At 41.5% G+C, this 13,182-nt stretch overlaps 1 long non-coding RNA gene across 1 annotated transcript; it reads left to right on the top strand.

Annotated features, from left to right (window-relative positions):
- The first annotated feature begins 3,952 nt into the window (after positions 1-3,952).
- LOC147378742 (uncharacterized) lies at positions 3,953-11,192 on the top strand. Its single transcript, XR_015148902.1, has 2 exons — positions 3,953-4,097; positions 10,768-11,192. It is a non-coding gene; the product is annotated as an uncharacterized LOC147378742 (long non-coding RNA).
- Positions 11,193-13,182: the final 1,990 nt, after the last annotated feature.

Genomic DNA, 13,182 nt, shown 5'->3' with positions numbered 1-13,182 from the left:
ACATTTACACAGATTCCAGGTATGCTTTTGCCACACTACAGGGCTCGGTATAAGGAGAGAGGCCTTTGACAGCTCGTGAAAAAGATATTAAAAATAAGGAAGCAATTAAGACCCTATTAGATGCTGCCTGGGAACCAGAAAGGGTTGCAGTCATACACTGCTGAGGACGTCAAAAAGAGGATACCCCTCGGGCTCTGGAAACAGTCTAGCAGTTAAGACCACTAAAACAGCAGCCGAGGGCTTGGGGGTGACAAGTGAAGCCCCTATTAAAGCTCTCATATTGGCGGAGCTCCCTGAGCTAACGCTAGACTCTCCAAAATACAATGAAGCCCAAAAGCGACTAGCCAAAGCAGAAGGGGCCATCAAGACTGAAAAGGGATGGTGGGAATTGCCAAGTGGCAAATTCTTGGTACTGGAGGAACTTCCACCAACTCTGGTAAGCCAAACACACCAAGCGACCCATCTAGGCCATGATAAACTGGAAGAGCTAATTTGAAAATATTTCTTGGTTCCCCGCCTCTCTTCCCTATGCAGGACAATATCTCAGAACTGCACTGCCTGCTCACAGGTCAATGCTGCCTCTCAGCACAGACAGAAACCTCCAGGGATTCAGGTAAAAGGCACGCTGCCCTTTGAACACCTGGAAGTGGACTTCACTGAAATGAAACCTCACTGACACTACCATTACCTGCTGGTCATGGTATATACATTCTCAGGATGGGAGGAAGCTTTTTCTACCCGCACTGAAAGAGCATCAAAAGTAGCCTGGTGCCTGCTTAGGGAGATAGTTCCCAGATTGGGATTTCCTACCAGCATTGGATCGGACAATGGCCCGGATTTAGTAGCTGATTTAGTATAACAAGTAAGCAAAACTTTAAACATCAAGTGGAAATTACATACAGCATATAGGCCCCAGCATTCTGGGACAGTGGAAGGAACCAACTGGACACTTAAAGAGACAGTCTCCAAGTGGATCTTAGAGACTGACTGTTCCTGGGTGGACTTGTTTCTGACGGCTCTGCTCAGACTCAGGATGACCCCACAGTCCCATGGCTCTTCTCTGTACAAAATTGTGTATGGGAGGCCCCCTCCCATAATAAAACAGGTGCCAACAAATTTGCCTCAGGTAAGGGGACATGAGATTTCACAGCAGATGGAACAACTGGGTAAGGTAATAAATCAGGTAACTAAGTTTGTACAACACAAGCTGGAATCAAGATTGCCAGGAGAAATATCAAGAACCTCAGATATGCAGATGACACCACCCTTATGGCAGAAAGTGAAGAGGAACTAGAGAGACTCTTGATGAAAGTGAAAGTGGAGAATGAAAAAGTTGGCTTAAAGCTCAACATTCAAAAAACGAAGATCATGGCATATGGTCCCATCACTTCATAGGAAATAGATGGGGAAACAGTGTCAGAATTTATTTTTGGGGGACTCCAAAATCACTGCAGATGGGACTGCAGCCATGAAATTAAAAGATGCTTACTCCTTGGAAGGAGAGTTATGTCCAACCTAGATAGCATATTCAAAAGCAGAGACATTACTTTGCCAACAAAGGTCCGTCTAGTCAAGGCTATGGTTTTTCCTGTGGTCATGTATGGCTGGGAGAGTTGGATTGTGAAGAAGACTGAGTGCCGAAGAATTGATGCTTTCGAACTGTGGTGTTGGAGAAGACTCTTGAGAGTCCCTTGGACTGCAAGGAGGCCCAACCTGTCCATTCTGAAGGAGATCAGCTCTGGGATTTCTTTGGAAGGAATGATGCTAAAGCTGAAACTCCAGTACTTTGGCACCTCATGAGAAGAGATGATTCATTGAAAAAGACCCTGATGCTGGGAGGGATTGGGGGCAAGAGGAGAAGGGGACGACAGAGGATGAGATGGCTGGGTGGCATCTCATCCTCTTAGGATGGCATCTCAGGCTAAACATCTGAATATTTGCTGCCAAAAAAAAAAAAAAAAAAAAGATAAAACTAAATAAGTTTAAAGTATCTTTTTGTCCATATATACCATAAACAGCATTCTCATTAAGTATGGAATTGACATTCTCTAAAGTCACTAACATATTTTATTGACAAACATTAGAATTAGAAAATGGAAAATAAACATATATGATTTAAAATTTTACTTTAAGTTTATAAATAGCATATTTTTATACCTCAAGAATGTCAAATTCTTCTTCAAGTTCTTCTAAAGAAGCTTCTTCTTCTATATGGAATGAATACAATGAACATGAGATGACTAAGACATTTGGCTATAAATGGAATTTCAGCCATATGACTTTTTTCAACTGACCTCCCCTCCTCTGTTCTTGCTGATTCCAATTCATTTTTCTGATTCCAACACAGTTTTAATCTAATATTCATAAACTACAGTTCTGATGACTATTTTCATGCTCAAAAGCTGCTTTCCCAAAGTTGAAATCTTTAGTCTTATGTTCAGGTCCTCTCAAACTCTGTTCTGAATGAACTGTTATTTCCCAAGACTCTCCTTGGGGAGAGTCTCTCATGGGGCATGAGACTAGTATTGGCTTGTCAATATCAGCAGATTTGAAACTGAAGTGAGAGAATGCTACATAAAATGCCATAACTCAAATTTGCAGCTGTAGATTGCCTTCTAGGTTAGGCACAATTCTAGATGATATACATAAACAGGTAAAACTACATCCAAGAAGTCAGAATAGCTAGTGACTTTAATACTAAGGTGAACACCGAAATCAGATTGATTATATTCTTTGCAGCCAAAGATGGAGAAACTCTTTACAGTCAGCAAAAAAAAAAAAGACTGGGAGCTGACTGTGGCTCATATCATGACCTGCTTATTGCCAAATTCAGGCTGAAATTGAAGAAAGTGGGGAGCCCATTCAGGTGTTGAAAGGTTGTTGTTGAATCACACGAAGACACCGGGATTCTTGGCCCCCGGAGGAGAAGAATTCAATCCGGGGCCAGGGACGAGGCTTGATCGCTCAGAGCTTTTGTGTAATAAAGTTTTATTAAAGTATAAAGGAGATAGAGAAATCTTCTGACATAGACATCAGAAGGGGGCCGAAAGAGTACCCACTTGCTAGTGTTAGCAATGAAGTTATATACTCTCCAACGAATCCAAAGAATGTCTGGAGGTTGTAAATACCTCACCAGACCTACTCCCATAATTTACATTTTAGGGTAACAGAATTAGCCAGAAGGTTTAATCCAGAGACTGTCCTCAGGCAGGATACATTATTGTTATATAATCCTAAGGAATGTAGAGAAGGAAAAAAAAGTTTGTCCTTTCTTCCTCCTTGAGAATTCCAGACCCCTCTCTCCTTGGGGACCCCTAGACTCCTTATCAACCTGCCTAGGAAATTACTCTCTCATTCCCCCCTTATCTTTTAGGATAATTATGTTGCCTAGGGAAAAGGGGCGTCGTTCTCGTTCCATAACTGCTTCCGAGCTGACAAGGGGCGTTGTCCCTAAATTGGTGAGGCAACATATTCTCCTAATCCTCATATTGAGGATATCTGATCCAGGGGCCCCAAATAGTAGTTGGAGGAAGCTACAGCAGTAGCAGGAGTTTGAGCAACCATTTGTAACTTAAAAGCTTTCATGCGGCTAGAAACAAATTCAGTTATACAGTTACAGATGCAGGGAGCTGTGTTGGGAAGCGTAGTACAAAATAGCCATAAAAGGAGAAAGTCCTTGGGAAAATGGTGAAGGGCCAGAAATACCTGGCTTTGTACATGGACAGAAAAACATCTCCTGCCTTTGGTTATGCTCGGTGCCAAGATTTAATAATAAATAGGGATGTTACTTGTGAAAGCGGGTTGTGGGATAAGCCCATGAGTCATTTAGAGCGCGCTGTCCTTGAAATGTTTTTACTGATTATGTGTTAACTCCGTATGCACTCTGCTGGCCGTATACTTTAAGCTCTTTGTTTCTGCTTCTATAAAAAAGCTTGACTGCAGAAATAAACTTGTCAGTCCTTGCAAGAGACTGTCCGAGTGTCATTCTTTCAGGTTCGTTGCTTCCAAGTCCAGGGGAGAAAATCCCCAACAAGTGGCGCCATGAACAGGGACTTGAAAAGAAGGCTGAACAAAGCGATGAGCCCCTGCAGAAAGAGGTAAGTAGGATGGGACAACATAGCAGTAAAATTCCTTTCATTTCTATAATGCATCATTTTTTGAAACAAAACGGTGTTAATGTTTCAAGAGATCAGTTGAACGACTGCTATCATATTTTACTGGAACAATTCATGGTTCCCAGAAGAGGGGACACTCAATCTAGACATATAGAAAAGGGTTAAAAATAATGTTTTGCGAGCATGTCGGCAAGGGTTACATGGTCACTCATACGGGCTATCATAGAACAAATTGAAAGACATACATTGATTTGGAAGTAAAAACTATTCAATCTTTACATGAATATGAGCATAAGGAACAAGATATGCAAGGTGCTTTGAAATATAATGATTTGGAAGTAAAAACTATTCAATCTTTACATGAATATGAGCATAAGGAACAAGATATGCAAGGTGCTTTGAAATATAAGAATGTTATGCTCAATCAGACACAATCCTTAGAAAAACAACTTAGAGACATATATATACAGGATATGTCAAAACTGAAGCCACTTGGAACGGAGGTCATTTCATTCAACGGACAGCCCAAATCTAAGGTTTTTCCTTCTGCTCCACCTGTAACAGCAATTGCTAACTTTGCTCATACTAATCATTTCACTCCTCCTCGGGAGATGCCTGCTTGTGCTTTCGCTTTCCCAATGCAATTTAATCAACCTGCCCAAGACCAAAATACTTGGGCTAATCTAGATTTTGGCATGTTGTCTAGCTTTAAGAAAGCATGCACTCTGTATGGACCTACTTCTCCTTACTGTATAGAATTTCTCAGAGGATGGGCTGACCGTTGGATGCCATATGATTTTTTTTCAAGTAGCAAAGATGGTTTTAAATCCTCAACAATTACTGCAATGGCAAATGTGGGTTAATGATGAGGCCCGACAGCTGATGATTGACAAGCAATCTCATGGTAACCCTGCCAATTTAACCTATGATATACTCACTGGAACAAGAGCCATGGCCGATATGATTGTGCAGTTAGCTAATATTACCCCTCAGATGTTACATTTCATTAAAGAAACTGCCTGCAGGGCATAAGCAAAGGTTGATAGCACTAACTCTTATGGTTCATTTGTTAAGAATATTCAAGGACATGAGGAGGAATATTCTCAATTTATAGGAAAATTAAAGGATGCAATTGAAAAATCTATTAAGGATGTGACTTTACAAAATATTATTTTAAAACAACTTGCTTTTGAAAATGCTAATGAGGAATGTCAATCCATGCTTAGACCAATTTGAGAGACTGGCTCTCTTGTGGAATGTTTGAAAGCATATAGGGATATCAGATCTAGTTCCCATAGAGCAAAATTGGCAACATTGGAAACCTTTAATGTACAAAAAGCTGCTAATGCCAAATGTTTTAACTGTGGGAAGCCCAGCCATATGAAAAAGCAATGTCACATGTCAACACAGGCCAGAAAAAATAATACTACTTCTAATAAGAAGAGACCCCCAGGAATATGTCCAAGATGTAAAAAGGGGTTCCATTGGCTGAATGAATGTCATTCTAAATTTGATAAGGATGGAAACACCTTGAACCCCGGTGCACAGCAAAAACAACAGGGAAACTAATAAAGGGGCCGTCCTCTAGCCCCACTACAAAAGGAGGACCTAATGTTATGACGCTACAAGCAGCTACATCTAAGAATGCTTGCATTGATATACCTAGTCCTTATGATATGGAACTAATAGAATTATACAACCCCCACAAAATTCCCACTGGATATTATGGCCCGATTCCACCCAGGACAATGGGACTGATTTTGGGACGTAGTAGCTGCACAATGAGAGGTTTAATGGTATTGACCGGTGTTGTGGATGAAGATTATGAAGGGGAAATACATATTATGGTAAATGTTGTGAAAATGGGAAATGTATACTTACAAAAAAGGGAACATTTTGCACAATTATTACTTTTACCATATGTCAAACCAATGAAGGCATCTGATAAAGTTCGGCAGGGAGGCTTTGGCAGTACCAACCTTACTGCTGCACTATCTACCTTATTAAAGGAACATCGGAAACCCATGCTTACTTTACGCATACAGGGAAAGAATTTCACAGGCATGTTAGATACTGGAGCTAACATTTCAATCATTAGAGATGCAAAATGGCCCCTTGATTGGGATAAGGTTATAGCTCCTTCTAGACTATTAGAAGTAAATGAAACTAATGCCACACAAACTTTTGTCAATGCATCCTATTTACAAATGTATCAGATCAGATCAGTCGCTCAGTCGTGTCCGACTCTGCGACCCCATGAATCACAGCACGCCAGGCCTCCCTGTCCATCACCAACTCCCGGAGTTCAATCAGACTCACGTCCATCGAGTCAGCGATGCCACCCAGCCATCTCATCCTCTGTCGTCCCCTTCTCCTCCTGCCCCCAATCCCTCCCAGCATCAGAGTCTTTTCCAATAAGTCAACTTTTCACATGAGGTGGCCAAAGTACTGGAGTTTCAGCTTTAGCATCATTCCTTCCAAAGAACACCCAGGACCGATCTCCTTTAGGATGGACTGGTTGGATCTCCTTGCAGTCCAAGGGACTCTCAAGAGTCTTCTCCAACACCACAGTTCAAAAGCATCAATTCTTCGGCGCTCAGCCTTCTTCACAGTCCAACTCTCACATCCATACACGACCACAGGAAAAACCATAGCCTTGATAGACGAACCTTTGTTGGCAAAGTAATGTCTCTAGGGCCCTAATCAAATTGTAGCTTATCTTAAACCATATATTACTAATATCTCAATCAATTTATGGGGACGGGATTTTCTTGAACAAACGAAAGCCACAATTTCTTTAAATGAACCTTTTTAATGGGGGCCATTGAGTTAACAACGCTGCTCCTCGATTGGGAATCTGATACCCCAGTATGGACACCTCAATGGCCCTTAACTAAAGAAAAATTGGCAGCTCTTACACAATTAGTTAATGAACAATTACAAAAAGCTCATATAGAACCTTCATCTTCCCCATGGAATTCCCCTATTTTTGTAATAAAAAAGAAATCAGGAAAATGACGAATGTTGATAGATTTAAGAAATGTTAATAATACCATGTTACCTATGGGGCCCTTACAACCCAGATTGCCCTCCCCTTCTATGGTACCAAAAGGATGGTCTATAGTTATTATTGACTTGCAAGACTGCTTTTTTACTATACCTTTGCATCCTAAAGATAGAAAACGTTTTGCCTTTTCAATTCCTTCTATAAATCACATGGCTCCTGTTAAAAGATTTCCAATGGAAGGTGCTACCTCAGGGAATGATGAACTCCCCTACCATTTGCCAATATCTCATATCTGTTTTATTACAACCCATTAGAGACAAGTATCCTACTGCGTTTATAATTCATTATATGGATGATATACTTCTCTCTATGGAATCTGAACTCTCTTTACAACAGTTATATAATGAAGTTATTACTACTCTTCAAAATCATGGCCTGCTTGTAGCACCAGATAAAATTCAATGGAAAGCACCCTTTAATTATTTAGGACATGTTATGGAAGAATCTAAAATCAAACCTCAAAAAACTCAAATTTCTATGCAATTTCTATGCACACTGAATGATTTTCAAAAATTGCTAGGAGATATTAATTGGCTGCGGCCATCTGTCAGCATCCCCACCTATGCCTTACAAAATCTATTTAAAATTTCAAAGGGACCCCCTGACCCTAATAGCCCTAGACAACTAACAAAAGAGGCCAAAGAAGAACTGGCCTTAATGGAGAAACACATTCAACAATCTTTTTCAACTCGGCTAGATTATGATCAACCAGTTTCTTTAGATATATTCCCCACTGAACATTCACCCACTGCAATTATAGCTCAACAGAGCCCAATAGAATGGGTATATTTACACACAAAACAGTCTAAAAAAAGTGTAGCATATATTGAGAAAATGGGGCACTTAATTGTGTCAGGAAGAAGCCATGTACAAACTTTGACTGGATTTGATCCATATGCAATACACGTTCCCTTGACAAAAAAAGAATTGCAAATTGCCTTACAGTATAACTTGACCATGCAAATGGCATTAAAGGATTTTCAAAATGTTATTTCATTTCATTTACCGAAAGGAAAATTATAGGACTTTCTACAATGTACTAAATTCATTGTAACTAATATCATTGCATCCCAGCCTATTTCCAGTGCACCCACCTATTTCATTGATGGCAACAAGAAAAGCGTAACAGAGATTGTCGGCCCTGATATCAAAGAGAAATTACCCACTACCTATTCTTCAGTACAAAGAGTTGAATTGTATGCTTTATATGCTCTTTTGTCACTTCAACCATTATCCTTCAACGTATATACTGATTCCAAATACCTTGCTTCCCTTTTTCATGATTTTGTTACCGCCTTTTTATACAATCTAGATGAAGAATTATATGCTCTCTTTTCACAGACTCAAGCTTTAATTCACTCACGTATGGAACCCTTCTTTATTGTACATATACGTGCTCATTCAAGTTTACCTGGCCCTCTGGTCACAAGAAATGATGCTGTTGACAGGCTCATAGCTCCCATTTTTACATTTGCCAATGACGAACATGCTAATCTTCATACCGATGCTAACAGATTGCACTCTAAATACCATATTCCTCTCACTGAAACATGGCATATTATTAAAATCTGTGATGTCTGCGCCCCTCTGCACTTACGAACTATGATTTCAGGAGTTAATCCCCAGGGGCAACAACCTAATTCCCTTTAGCAATCTGACTTCACTCACTCTCCTTAAAGAAAATTTTCTTTACTTTTTGTCTCAATAGATACATTTTCCAACTTTATCTGGACAATACCTATCTCTTCAGAACCCAATAAACACGCCATTTCTGCCCTCTTACTCACCTTCCCCATTATGGGGATTCCTTCTGTCTTGTTAACAGACAATGGACCTACAGTCACCTCTCATTCGTTTCATTCATTTTTATCAGAATGGAACACCACTCACATTACAAGAATACCCTATAATCCTCAGGGTCAAGACATTATTGAAAGAGCCCATTGCACCCTAAAAACTCATTTACTAAAACAGAAAGGGGGAATATGGAAGATGAGATACACTTCTTATCCTGTGAACCCTCAATTATTATTATCTTTAACTTTTTATTCCCTAAATTTTTTAAACTTAACAAAAAATAATTCTGACACTGGTGCAGATAGACATTTTGCAGAAGACAAAAACAGCAAATTAGAAATCAATATACCAATATGCTATAAGCAATTTAATCAATGGCTGCCAGGAATCTTACAACTCCTAGGCAAGGGTTATGGCCTTGTCATTGCAGATGGAGAGGAAATCTGGGTTACCCTTCGCCAAGTCCATTACCGAGAGGGACCCCAAGACCGGATTCCCTTGGGAAGTGACGAAATTGACACGAAGGGTCTCGTCAATGACCCTGGAGGAGCCAATGAGGAAACGCCATCGTCTGAATCCTTACCCGACATGGGCTCAAGTGAAAACATGACTCATCAGGCTGAGCAGACACTGAAGAGTACTGAAACTCCTATGACTCCAGATATGCTGTTTCTGGCAATGTAAACTGTTCTGAAGAGCAGGAGGAACATCATAATTGCTACTGGTTTAATAGATCAAGCATTGGAGGCTTTCATAACTCTAAGACAAGCTTCTGGACTGATAAGAACATATTGCTGAATTGGTATAATGGGGGCTTATCACCCCCCACGACCCAGGATTGTCGTCCCCATTGTGGGGCCAGAGCAATGGCACATTTAGAAAATTCCAGCAGCTTTAGAGCACTTCGCTAATGTTTATGGGACTGTGGGTATGTTTCGTCCTTCTAATTATACCTTCCTATATAATAGTACTGGCTATGTTCAGTCATGTGTTCACCTTCAGTACTTGTTTATTGTAGGGCATTTTGATATTGACTTACCAGCCAAGATTGTCAATTGTACTGCATGTGCATTGTATACCTGCCTTAATCACACCATTTCATATCACAATGTTAGCATTGCGCTAGTTAAACAAAGATCTGAGTTATGGCTTCCCGTAAACTTAACTGAACCTTGGACTGATTCTGTATCTCTTTCTGTATTGTTGAAAACTGGGCTTAGGCAATCTAAGCGCATCATTGGGTGGATTATTGCAGGCATCTTAAGCCTTATCTCCATTGTGACTGTAGGAACTTTGTCTGGTATGGCTTTACATAATTCTATACAAAATCATGATTTTATCACTGCTTGGCACAAAGACTCTCATGATCTGTGGACTCGACGAGCTCAAATAGATCAGCAATTACAAACAGGAATTAATGAGTTACAAACTGTGGTTATCTACTTAGGAGATCAAATGCAACAATTGACTTTCCAAACATGTATACGCTGTCACTGGAATTTTACATTTTTTTTCTGACTAACATGCCCTATAATAGCACTGAATATCCTTGGAATAAAGTTAAGGTGCATTTGCAGGATCTCACAAATAACTCAAGTTTAGACGTCAATTTGTTGAAACAACAAGTTGCTAATTTTCAAGTTAGGGTACCTACAGAATTGTATAGCACTCAATTCTATGATACTTTAACCAAAACCCTATCGTCTCTAGACCCTAGAGCTTGGCTTTCAGGAAGCAATATTTTTATATATGTATTAATCACCCTGCTCTTTTTGTCTTTGCTTATAGGATACAGAAGTCTCTACTCAAGACTCTGTGCCTCCCACAATGGAGTCCAACTAGCAGCCGCCATGCTTAATTTAAAAACAAAAGGAGGATATGTTGGGAAGAGTAGTACAAAATAGCCGTAAAAGGAGAAAGTCCTTGGGAAAATGGCGAAGGGCCAGAAGTACCCAGCTTTGTACACGGACAGAAAAACATCTCCTGCCTTTGGTTATGCTCGGTGCCAAGATTTAATAATAAATAGGGATGTTACTTGTGAAAGCGGGTTGTGGGATAAGCCCATGAGTCATTTAGAGCACGCTGTCCTTGAAATGTTTTTACTGATTATGTGTTAACTCCATATGCGCTCTGCTGGCCGTATACTTTAAGCTCTTTGTTTCTGCTTCTATAAAAAAGCTTGACTGCAGAAATAAACTTGTCAGTCCCTGCAAGAGATTGTCCGAGTGTCATTCTTTCAGGTTTGTCGCTTCCAAGTCCCAGGGAGAAAATCCCCAACAAACAGCAAGAACAAAACATTCAGAATCAAAATTAAAAGTCATGTGATGTCCATAGTTAAAGTGCAAAGTGTTGCACCAGTCCATTTTAGGGTTGGTAGATGTCACGTGCTAAAGCGCAGGCGGCTGTGATGGGCACGCTAAGCGTGGCCAAGAGGAGCCACCCCATGTCTGAGGTCAGGGCAGAAGCCGGGAGGACCCCATGCCCAAAGGGCGGTGGCCAAGAGGAGTTACCCCACGTCCGAGGTCAGGGGCAGCGGCCGAGAGTACCAGACTGCGATGGCGCAGGAACGGCTGAGAGGAGCTACCCCGTGTCCGAGGTCGGGGGGGAGGGTGGTGGCCGAGAGGAGATACCCAGCGTCTGAAGTCAGGGGCAGTGACGAGAGGAGTTACCCTGCGTCCGGGGTCAGGGGTGGCAGGCGGGAGGAGCTACCCCACGCCCCTAAACCCCAGGCAAGGGGCGGCGGGCGGGAGGAGCTACCCCATGCCCCCACGCCCGAGGCCAAGGGTGGTGGGTGGGAGGAACAACCCCAGGTCCAAGGAGCCGTGGCTTCATGGGCGCAGGAGGGCCTAGAGGAGCTATCCCACGTTGAAGGTCAGGAAGGGCGGTGGTGAGGAGATACCCCTCGTCCAAGGTAAGGAGCAATGGCTGCGCTTTGCTGGAGCAGCTGTCAAGAGATACCCCACGCTCAAGGTAAGAGAAACCCAAGTAAGATGGTAGGTGTTGCAAGACGGCATCAGAGGGCAAACACACTAAAACCATACTCACAGAAAACTAGTCAATCTAATCACACTAGGACCACAGCCTTGTCTAACTCAATGAAACTAAGCCATGCCCGTGGGGCAACCCAAGATGGGTGGGTCATGGTGGAGAGATCTGACAGAATGTGGTCCACTGGAGAAGGGAATGGCAAACCACTTCAGTATTCTTGCCTTGAGAACCCCATGAACAGTATGAAAAGGCAAAATGATAGGATACTGAAAGAGAAACTCCCCAGGTCAGTAGGTGCCCAATATGCTACTGGAGATCAGTGGAGAAATAACTCCAGAAAGAATGAAGGGATGGAGCCAAAGCAAAAAGAATACCCAGCTGTGGATGTGACTGGTGATAGAAGCAAGGTCCGATGCCTCAAAGAGCAATATTGCATAGGAACCTGGAATGTCAGGTCCATGAATCAAGGCAAACTGGAAGTGGTCAAACAAGAGATGGCAAGAGTGAATGTCGACATTGTAGGAAACAGCGAACTGAAATGGACTGGAATGGGTGAATTTAACTCAGATAACCATTATATCTACTACTGTGGGCAGGAATGCCTCAGAAGAAATGGAGTGGCCATCATGGTCAACAAAAGAGTCTGAAATGCAGTACTTGGATGCAATCTCAAAAACGACAGAATGATCTCTGTTCATTTCCAAGGCAAACCATTCAATATCACAGTAATCCAAGTCTATGCCCCAACCAGTAACACTGAAGAAGCTGAAGTTGAACGGTTCTATGAAGACCTACAAGACCTTTTAGAACTAACACCCAAAAAAGATGTCCTTTGCATTATAGGGGACAGAATGCAAAAGTAGGAAGTCAAGAAACACCTGGAGTAACGGGCAAATTTGGCCTTGGAATACGGAATGAAGCAGGGCAAAGACTAATAGAGTTTTGCCAAGAAAATGCACTGGTCATAGCAAACACCCTCTTCTAACAACACAAGAGAAGACTCTATACATGGACATCACCAGATGGTCAACACCGAAATCAGATTGATTATATTCTTTGCAGCCAAAGATGGAGAAGCTCTATACAGTCAGCAAAAACAAGACCAGGAGCTGACTGTGGTTCAGACCATGAACTCCTTATTGCCAAATTCAGACTTAAAGTGAAGAAAGTAGGGAAAATCACTAGACCATTCAGGTATGACCTAAATCAAATCCC

The sequence above is a fragment of the Bos grunniens genome, chromosome 2, assembly GCF_055505025.1.
Source record: "Bos grunniens cultivar Pamir isolate PY7600 chromosome 2, Bosgru_T2T1.0, whole genome shotgun sequence".
Classification (NCBI taxonomy): domain Eukaryota; kingdom Metazoa; phylum Chordata; class Mammalia; order Artiodactyla; family Bovidae; genus Bos; species Bos grunniens.
Note: the sequence above shows the minus strand (reverse complement) of the source record. Positions and strands in the feature narration are given on the sequence as shown.